The 10,149-nt window shown below is 40.9% G+C and overlaps 1 pseudogene; it reads left to right on the top strand.

The window, feature by feature from the left end:
• Nucleotides 1–7,786: 7,786 nt before the first annotated feature.
• On the top strand, nucleotides 7,787–8,656 carry LOC102137359 (RNA-binding protein PNO1 pseudogene; annotated as a pseudogene).
• The last annotated feature ends 1,493 nt before the right edge of the window (nucleotides 8,657–10,149 follow it).

The raw sequence follows: 10,149 nt of genomic DNA, 5'->3' as shown, positions 1-10,149 counted from the left end.
GGGCCAGTGAAAGAAGAAGAATCCCAAACAGAGAATGAGAATGAATGTTTAGTGATAGAAGAGGAGAAACCAGAGAGTGTGTTGTCAGTGAAGCTGAAATTTGGAGGGGCATCAGCATGTGTGGTTTTCTGATTTCCTCCAACAGCACTGAGCACTCTGGATCTAAATGTGGAAAAAGTGGACAGGCAGTGGGATTTATTCAGAGTTTGGGATTTTCTGGGCAGAAGTGGCTGACTATAGGCAAGGGAGTTGCAAATATTAAGAGACACTGAGTGTTGGATCTGAGGCCAAGGCAGGTAGGGCAGGATGTGAGTACAGGAGGAGTTTAAGTTGGTCAAAGATGGGAGGTCAAAGGGAGGGTGTGGTGGATTTAAAGGGCCCAAGGATCTGAAGGGATAGGAAGTTGTGGTCAGAGTTGGGTAGAGGGGTGCTAAATTTCGGATCCAGGTGGTAACAAGGTCCAAAGGTGTGGTCGTGGGTCATGGGTGTGAGGGGCTGAAGTGCAAGGGAAGTGTATTAGGGGTATCCAGAGAAACAGAACCAATAGGGTATGTGTGTGTGTGTGTGTGTGTGTGTGTATCTCTGGACAGAGAGAGAGAGACCCAGAGAGAGAGAGAGAGAGAGAGAGAAATGGAAATTGGTTGTCTGATTATAAGGAATTGGCTTATGCATGTATAGAGGTAGGAAACTCCCAAGATCTGTAGCATCAGTCAGCAAGTTGGAGACCCAGGAGAGCTGATGGTGTAGTTCAACTCTGAAGACCAGCAGCCTTGAGACCCAGGAAGAGCCAATATTTCAGTTTGAGTCTGAAAGCAGGAGACTTCTCTTTTACTAGGAGGAAAGTTTGCCTTTTTGCTCAATTCAAGCCTTCAGAGGATTGGATGAGGCCAACCCACATTAGGGAGGGCAAACTGCTTTACTCAGTCAACTGGTTTAAATGTTAGTTTCATCTAAAAATACTCTAACTGAAATACCCAGAATAATCGTTGATCAAATATCTGGGCACCTTGAGACTCAGTCAAGTTGACAGATAAAAGTAACCATGCCTGGAAATAACTTGTCTGCTCCAGAGTTTCTGTACTTGCTTTGGTCTTTTTGTCCTTGGCTTTCTAGATCCAGGTTCCCACTTTAGCTCCTGCCTTTGTCTATGGACTGCAGAAACCTAGTCTACCCATTAGAATTGTACTGGGAAGCTTCTGTTAAGATTGAAGTTGAGACATGGGAGTGGAGTCTGAGTTGTGACCCAACTCTATGAGGAATGCTTATAGGTCTGCTATTACAAGGGACATCTAGAAGCATTGCTACTTGTAATTGTTTTGTCTGTGCCCAATACACAATTCCCATAGGAAAATCAGGGCTACACTATTTCCTCAGAGCAGTTAAGGACCAAAGAAAAAATTGCAGGTACATTACTTTGTGTCACCTGTGATATTTTATAACAGATATATATATATATATATAACAAATATATATATATTTATATATGGATGAAAAAATGTTTATATATAAAAGAAAACAAACATGAATGAAAACATATGGTTTATATATATGAATGAAAACATGTATATGGTTTATATATATGAATGTCATGGTTCCTGGCTTATAGCTTTCCTCAGTCCTTTTATAGTCCTTCGTTATAATGATGGGGCACTTTAGGTCTCAGGAGCGGGCCCCAGGAAACAGAATCTCTCTCTGACCTTCTCCTTCCACCTGCCCAAGGCAGGACTCAAATCTACTTGTGGATCATAAGAACTTCCATTCCAGTGAGGGTCCTGACTCATACCCTAGAGAAAGGAAGGCTGCACAAAGAGGCCAAGAAGAATCTGAACAGATGGGCCTTGCTGGGTTTAGATCATATCTTTTTTGTCCATTCACATTTCTATATGGTTTCTATGCTTCAGTCATACCTATCCAGTGGAATCTGCATAAAAGGCCCTGGAGGACTGGATTTGGGGAGCTTCCAGAGAGCTGAACACGAGGAGGTTCCTAGAGGGCAGTGCACCTTAGGGAGCTCTGTGCCCCTTCCTCCATACCTCACCTGCTTTGTCTCTTCATCTGTATCTTTTGTGATATCCTCTATAGTAAACCAGTAAACATGTTTCCCTGAATTCTATGAGCCACCCCATGAAATTAATTGAACCCAAAGAGGTGGGTCATGGAAACCCTAACATAAAGCTGGTCAAAGTTCTGAATACCTGGGCTTGTGGCTGGTGGCTGAAGTAGGGGCCAGTTTTCATGACTGAGCCCTCTACTTGTGGGATCTGACGCTGTCTGCAGGCAGATAAAGCTGGAATCGAATTGGAGGACACCCAGCTGGCGTCTGCTGCAGAATGGATTCCTTGTTTGCTAGTGGGGAGAAATCTTCACATGTTTTGGGGTCACAGAAGTCTTCTGTGTTGATTGTTGTGGTGTTGATGTGAGAGCAGAGGAAAAACATGGTTTGAGTTCCTGAACACCACCCCTTGGGTAAGCCTGATGGAACAGATAACAGATGCTATTGGCTATATCTACGTGCACACTGAATTACCCTCCTGAAGGCTGGGGGCTGTTAAACACATTTCACCTGCTGAAGGCTACCCGAAGGATAGGTTATGATTAGGCCTCTTGCTTTGTGAGCAGAGCAGTGTTATTGGAAATAATGGGAATTCTATTTAGCTGGAGGCTTTGGATTAGCAGGTGAATCATGGGTAAAAGATCTGTCTTTATTTAGTGATTCTCATGATTTCAAAATGTGTTAAGATTAGTAAGTAAGATACCTATTTCCAGGAGCTAATAATATTTTTAAAAGGTTCCCTATTCTGAGCCTCCAGTGATTTGTTTTATAGATGTGACCCTTAAGAGAAAGTTTAAAAAATTGGACAATATTTTTTTTGGGGGGGGGGACACATAGTATTCTGGATCTGGACCCAGTTTTCTTTCCTCTTTTTGATTCAAATTGGTTGCATTCCCAACCACACCTACCACTTTGGGACCATCTCCTTTCCTGTCTGAACTGCATAGAAGTGGAAATCCTACTTGTATGTCAGACTCCCTTAACCCCAAAAGAACTTTTAAAGGTGTTCACTGATTTTTCTCTGCTTCTTGACTCAGATGTTAAATGATTGGCTTCGATTTTTACCTTTTTATCTCTCTGGGATTAAATCCTGGCCCCTCTTTTCTATAGTGTGTTATCTTGGGGAAGTTATTTGACTTCTGTGTATGTCAGCTTTCGTATTTATAAAATGGTGATAATAATAGTCTTTACCTCTTGGGTTAGTGTAGAGATTTAAAATATATATTCTGTATTAGTCAGAGATCTCCAGAGAAAGAGAACCAATAGGATATATATATAGATATAAGAGGGAATTTATTAAGGGAATGGGATCATGTGATTATAGAGGCTGAGAAATCCTGATATGCTGTCTGCAAGCTGGAGAACCAGAGAAGCTGGTAATGTAATTCTGTCTGAGTCCAAAGGCCTGGGAACAGGGCAGCCAACGATGTAACTCTCAGTCCAAGGCTGAAGGCCTGAGAACCTGGAGTTCTGATGTCTGAGGACAGGTCACAATGGCTATCCCCAACCCAGAAGAGAATGAATTCACTCTCCCTCTGGCTTTTTATCCAGAGGATGTAGGTGGTCATCATCCAGTCGGTTGAAAGCCCGGATGGAGGTCTACTGATTACTGTCCACTGATTCAAATGCTTATCTCTTCCAGAAGCACCCTGACAGACACACCCGGGAATAATATTTTGCTAGCTACCTGGATATTCCCCACCCAGTCCAGTGGACACCTAAAATTAACTGTCCTATATTCCGTATTGTTAGTGCAATGTTTGAGGAACAGCAAAATGTTCAATAGACGTTAGCTCTAATTTTTATTTTGTTATCCTATGCCTCAAATTCTTTCAGGTTGTCTTTATAAGTATACAACTGATTCATGTTTATTGACTCACTAACAATAGAGTATTTACCTAACTGTGAATCATGTTTTATTTCCTATAGGTGGCTATTTTATATTTGAAAGTGGAAACGGGAAAATCTTGCTTTATGTAGTCGGCCTGAGTAATGTGACTTCAATTGAGTGCATGCATTTACGGGGGATAAGGTGATAGAAGGAATATTTGGACTATAAAGCTCAATTCCCAAATCCTGTTTCTCAGCCTTCAATGGTGCAGGAAATCAGTCACTGCATTTCTGATACTGATGACCTCTTTGGTCCTGACTCATCTGAGATGATGCCATACGGAAACCATGGCTCTGACAAATGGACATGTAATTTGTTTCTTGGACTTAGTAGTGTACAAAATTGGGATATTCTGAGCACTAATATCCCTAACAAGGACAATTCCTGGTTGCAAATTATTTAGTCTACATACAATTTGGGAACTTGGGAATGTTTAGATATTCAGTTGTTTCACAAGCCAGACTATTCACGTTCAGAGAATTTCTGCTGAATCCTCTGATTTGGTTCAACTTATATACAAGCGTAGGCAATTCTTTTGTGGAAGGTACTGAACAACAAGGCAATGAATCATATGGCTTGGTGAACTCTGTCTTAGGTTATGCAGTCATTCATCAAACATTCACTATACAACTACTGTGTGTCAGCCCTTGGACTCAGTACTGAGGACACACACAAATGAATGTGCTACCCTGTCTGTTCTCTGGGGCCTCAAGGGTGGATAGTACCTTTGTAGGAAATATTCTGTGGAAAAGCAGGGAATGATTATCCACCCATCCATCCATTCTTCAATTCAACAAATATTTATGAAACATTTATGTGAGCCAGGCATCAAGTTAGGTATAGGTGATTCAGCAATAGACAATACAGATGCTCCCTGTCCTAGACCTGTTGTAACTCATGGTAGAGATAAACAATTAAATAATTAAACATAAATTTATAGTACTTTGGGATAAATGCAAGATAAGGGAGCCATTTATAGTACATTGTGATATAGGGAATATCACATATCACATTTAGCCTAAATTAAAGGCTAAATGCTCAATTTAGAAGTGATTTCTCTCTGTGTCTCACCTGAGAAAAGATCTGAAACTTTGAGCAGAACAGTTTCATTTGAAAGCAGTCATATGAGAGTATTGTATCTTTAGAGGTTTCTTTGGTTAATAGGCTTGTACAAAAGCAATTAGGAGTAAAGATTGAAACAATACTAGAAATACAGTTGATGACTTAAATAGAAGAAAACCTGTGTATTAGGCATTGGGCTTTGAGTCATTGTAGACATAAAAAACTCAAAGTTCTTTGCAATGAGCATGTTAGCACTGACAACAGGAAAGAGCCAAAAAAGACCTTCATGGATGAAAACTATAAAAGAAGATGCAGATTTGGACTCAGATAAGGACAGAGTTTCTCTCCCAAGCGGTCCTGGCTAAGGGCTTCGCCAATGTTCTAGAGAGGAGGGCATTTAAACCTGTGATTATTTATATTTTACCATACATTATTTTTGCTTACAATAACAATAAGTAAGGTATATGGATTCGATTCATTTATTATAGGAGGTTGTATTTCCTTATATATTGTCTCATTTTTCTCATCAGGTCCTGTGTTGAAAAAAAGTTTTCTCTTACTGTTGGGAAGTACCTGAATCAAATAGAACAAACCAACACTACTGTCCTAGTACCCTAAGCAGGTAGCTGGGTAAAAAGCTCTCACTAATTTTTGGTACAAGGCCCCGAACACAGAGTGTCTACAAAGTCAGAAGTTCTCAGGTCTACTTGTATGTCAGAAACACCCAAGGATCTTTAAAAAATAGAGATAACCAGACCCATCCTGCAAAACTGTGATATAATAGGTCTGGGGGAAATAACTGGGAATATATTTTTAAAAAAACTTCTTGGCTGGGTGCAGTGGCTCACGCCTGTAATCCCAGCACTTTGGGAGGCCGAGGTGGGCGGATCACAAGGTCAGGAGTTTGAGACCAGCCTGGCCAATATGGTGAAACCCCATCTCTGCTAAAAGTACAAAAATTAGCCGGGCAGGGTGATGGGCACCTGTAGTCCCAGCTACTAGGGAGGCTGAGGCAGGAGAATCTCTTGAACTCAGGAGGCAGAGGTTGCAGTGAGCTGAGATTATATCACTGCACTCCAGCCTGGGTGACAGAGCGAGACTCCCTCTCAAACAACAACAACAACAACAACAACAACAACAACAACAAAAACGACAAAAAAAGACTTCTCAGGTGATTCTGATGTACCTAGTCCGCATGGATTGCTGTTTCAGAACCTCTGTACTAGGTTAACAGTATGATTTTTATGTATTCCCACTTTTAGATGAGCTACTCATATTAAAACTGAAAAAAATAATTTTTATCAATGGCAATTAAATTTTTTTTTTTTTTTTTTTTTTTTTTTTTTTTTGAGACAGAGTCCCTTGCTGTGTTGCCCAGGCTGGAGTGCAGTGGTGCAATCTTGGGTCACTGCAACCTCTGCCTCCTAGGTTCAAGTGATTCTCGTGCCTCAGCATCCTGACTAGTTGGGACTACAGGCATGCACCACCACGCCTGGTTAATTTTTGTAGTTTTGGTAGAGATGGGGTTTCACCATATTGGCCAGGGTGTTCTCGAATGCCTGACCTTGTGATCCACCTGCCTTGGCCTCCCAAAGTGCTAGGATTACAGGTATGAGCCACTGCATCCAGCCAAAAAAATTCTTAGTCCCTTTCTTTGTCCCACCCTCTTTTTATTCATCTCTTCCATGTTTTTCACAGAATTCTAAAATACATTGTGATTACCTTATCCAAACTCTGTTTTGAGATAAGAGGGGATAGCTACCATTTACCATTTAGAGAAATCATTTTATTTATTTATTTATTTATGTTTTTGAGACGAGTCTCGCTCTGTCACCCAGGCTGGAGTTTGGTGGTTGCTCGCAGCAACCTCTGCCTCCCTGGTTCAAGCAACTCTCCTGCCTCAGCCTCCCTAGTAGCTGGGATTACAGGCATGTGCCACCATGCCCAGCTAATTTTTTTTTTTTTACATTTTTAGTAGAGATGGGGTTTCTACATGTTGGCCAGTCTGGTCTCGAACCCCTCAGGTGATTTGTGTGCCTCTGCCTCCCAAAGTGCTAGGATTACAGGTGTGAGCCACCGCCACTGGCCAATCATGCACCTATTTAGCCCAATAAATTTTCCTGGAAGAGTCTTGGTATGAGCTAACAATTCACAAATAGGACTGCTTTACAATGAACTGCATGGCTGCAAGCACATAGCAGTTGATAATCTGCTGAGATCCACACATTGCCCAGCTGGCTTTTTCAGACCCTGCCTTCTTGCCTTTGGTATGCTGTTTCGGGGTGTTATGCCCCGACCCATGACTCATGACTTGGCTTTTTGACCAGGCAACCTTCTCACTGTGGTTCCTTGGCTTGGCATTTGGTTGTGGCTTTCCTTCTAGGGCAGGGCACTCATCTAGGCCACACTCTGCCAACTTGGATTTAGCCTATCAGCCTCTTTGTCCCTTTCCTGGCTTCCTCATACTTCAGTTCCCTCCCTAGGCAGATGGCCTTGTGGAGTCACAGTACCCAACAAACTCTTTTCCAGCATTTGATCGGCTTGATAGCCAAACAATTTCTCTTTATTTTCAGCTGAGATCTCATACAGATCCGCTGAGATTACATTTGTCCTAATGTAAACCATTATCGCCATCTCTGGTCCAATATCCTCATGGGGTCAGTTTTCCATTCCTTTAATCTTTTCTTTCACTCATCTCTTTTACGCTGTTTTATTAATTGAATTAATAAGTATAAACCAAGAAACGACAGGCTGAACAGCTGTCCGCAGCCGGAGAGGGCGGGGATGCGGGCCGGATGGACACAGAGGAGGCCAGGCCGGCGAAGAGGCCCGTCTTCCCACCCCTCTGTGGGGACGGGCTCCTGAGTGGGAAAGAACAAACAAGGAAAATTCCAGTCCCAGCTAACAGATACACACTATTGAAAGAAAACTGGATGAAGATACTTACTCCTATTGTGGAACACTTGGGACTTCAGATACGCTTTAACTTGAAATCAAGGAATGTAGAAATCAGGACTTGTAAAGAAACCAAGGATGTTAGTGCTCTGACAACAGCAGCTGATTTTGTGAAAGCTTTTATTCTAGGCTTTCAGGTGGAGGATGCACTTGCCCTCATCAGGTTAGATGACCTCTTCCTAGAGTCTTTTGAAATTACAGATGTTAAACCCCTAAAGGGAGACCATTTATCCAGGGCAATAGGAAGAATTGCTGGCAAAGGAGGAAAAACCAAATTCACCATAGAGAATGTGACACAGACGCGGATAGTTTGGCATGATGTTGAAGTTCACATCCTTGGCTCCTTCCAAAACATCAAGATGGCAAGAACTGCCATTTGCAAACTAATCTTGGGAAATCCTGCTTCCCAGGTTTATGGCAATATTCGAGCTGTGGCTAGCAGATCAGCAGATTGATTCTGATTTCAAGTCAGAGACTTTTTATCTTGCCTTTGGACTCTGGAGAAAAATACTTTATGAGTGGTCAGTCACAAGAAACCATCTGAAGAATTTCAGTCATTTGAAGCCTCCGTCCCTTCTTCCATTCTCAGCCAGAAGCATAAACAGAAAAGAAAGATTTAAGAGTATTCACACTCAACAGGTTTTAGAATAATTTAAATATCAAAAATTGATTCTATTATACTTACACATTAGGTATAATTTATTGTTTATCTGAAATCACATGTAGCAGATTGCATAGTCTGTAATCCTCTCAGAGGGAAACTTCTTTAAACAAGAAGTTAAAACAGCTCTATATGAATAAGTTTAAACAACTCTATATGAATTTATACTTTTATATTTATAAATTTATAACTTCATAAAAATTTATAAACATTTCTTCTTTATAATTGTAATTTAATAGATTATCTCAGAAAAACCTCTCTGAATGATAACCCTTCCTTACTACTGGGTGATGTGTAAATATTTTTTGGGGGACAGGGTCTCACTTTGTCACCCAGGCTGGAGTGCAGTGGTGTGATCTCAGCTCACTGCAGCCTCTACCTCCTGGGTTCAAGTGATCCTCCTGCCTCAGCCTCCCTAGTAGGTGAGACTACAGGTGTCCACCACCATGCCTGGCTAATTTTTTGTATTTTTTGTAGAGATGGGGTTTCACCATGTTGACCAGGTTGGTCTCGAACTCCTGACCTCAAGTGATCTATCCACCTTGGCCTCCCAGAGTGCTGGGATTACAGGCATAAGCCACTGTGCCTGGCCTTGATGTGTGAGTATTTGAGAGGTCATAAGCAGTGGTTTTGGCTATACTGTACTACACCATATACATCAGTAAGAGCTCATCTTGGAACCTGTTTTGCAGTTTTAAAAATTAAAGACCTACATCACACACACACACACACACACACACACACACACACACACACACACACACACAAAGAGACATTGGAAAGGCCCCTTAAGCTCTCAGAGCCCAAGTTTCCTCATTGGCTCAGTGGAGATAATTACACCTAACAGGATTAGCATGCAATGTCAAAGTGCTTAGAAAATTTCATTTGCTCAATAAATGTTCATTTTCTTTTCTACCTGGAATGCTCAGAGTTCTGTTTAATCAAATATTCTCATAATATAAAGTTAGCAATAAATTATGTTTATCATTAAAAATGAACCTAATACCATGCAGGCATAAAGGAACTTTCCGGATGATAGAAATAGTCTATATCTTGATCTGGATGGTGGTAACATGGGTGTTTACGTATGTAAATATTCAAGCTGTGTACTTAATAGTTATATATCTTACTGTGTGTAAGTTATTCTTCACCTAAGAAAAGTACTTTGAACATAAAAGTCTTCTAAAATTGATTTATATAATTTTTTAAGGGTGAAGGGGGCTCATGGAAATCTATTGCTAATCAGTTGCCCTACTTTTAGTAGGGCACAAATACCATTTATTAGAGTGTTACTGATTAAAATGTTAGCTAATCTTGATATTATGATTCATACTACTATATATAGATATGTGTGTGTGTGTGTGTACATATGTATGTATATGTGTATGTAAATGTTTACAGAATGATGGGTCCGGCTGTGTTCTGTGTGCAGTGAGGAGAAATGACACTCACTCCAGGTCTAAATCAGTTGCATTTTGTATTCCCCATAGAATACATGGCAAAACTGTGCTTTTTTTCAGTTTTGCT

This window comes from Macaca fascicularis, chromosome 11, assembly GCF_037993035.2.
Source record: "Macaca fascicularis isolate 582-1 chromosome 11, T2T-MFA8v1.1".
Classification (NCBI taxonomy): Eukaryota; Metazoa; Chordata; class Mammalia; order Primates; family Cercopithecidae; genus Macaca; species Macaca fascicularis.
This window is presented reverse-complemented; position numbering and strand designations above follow the sequence as displayed.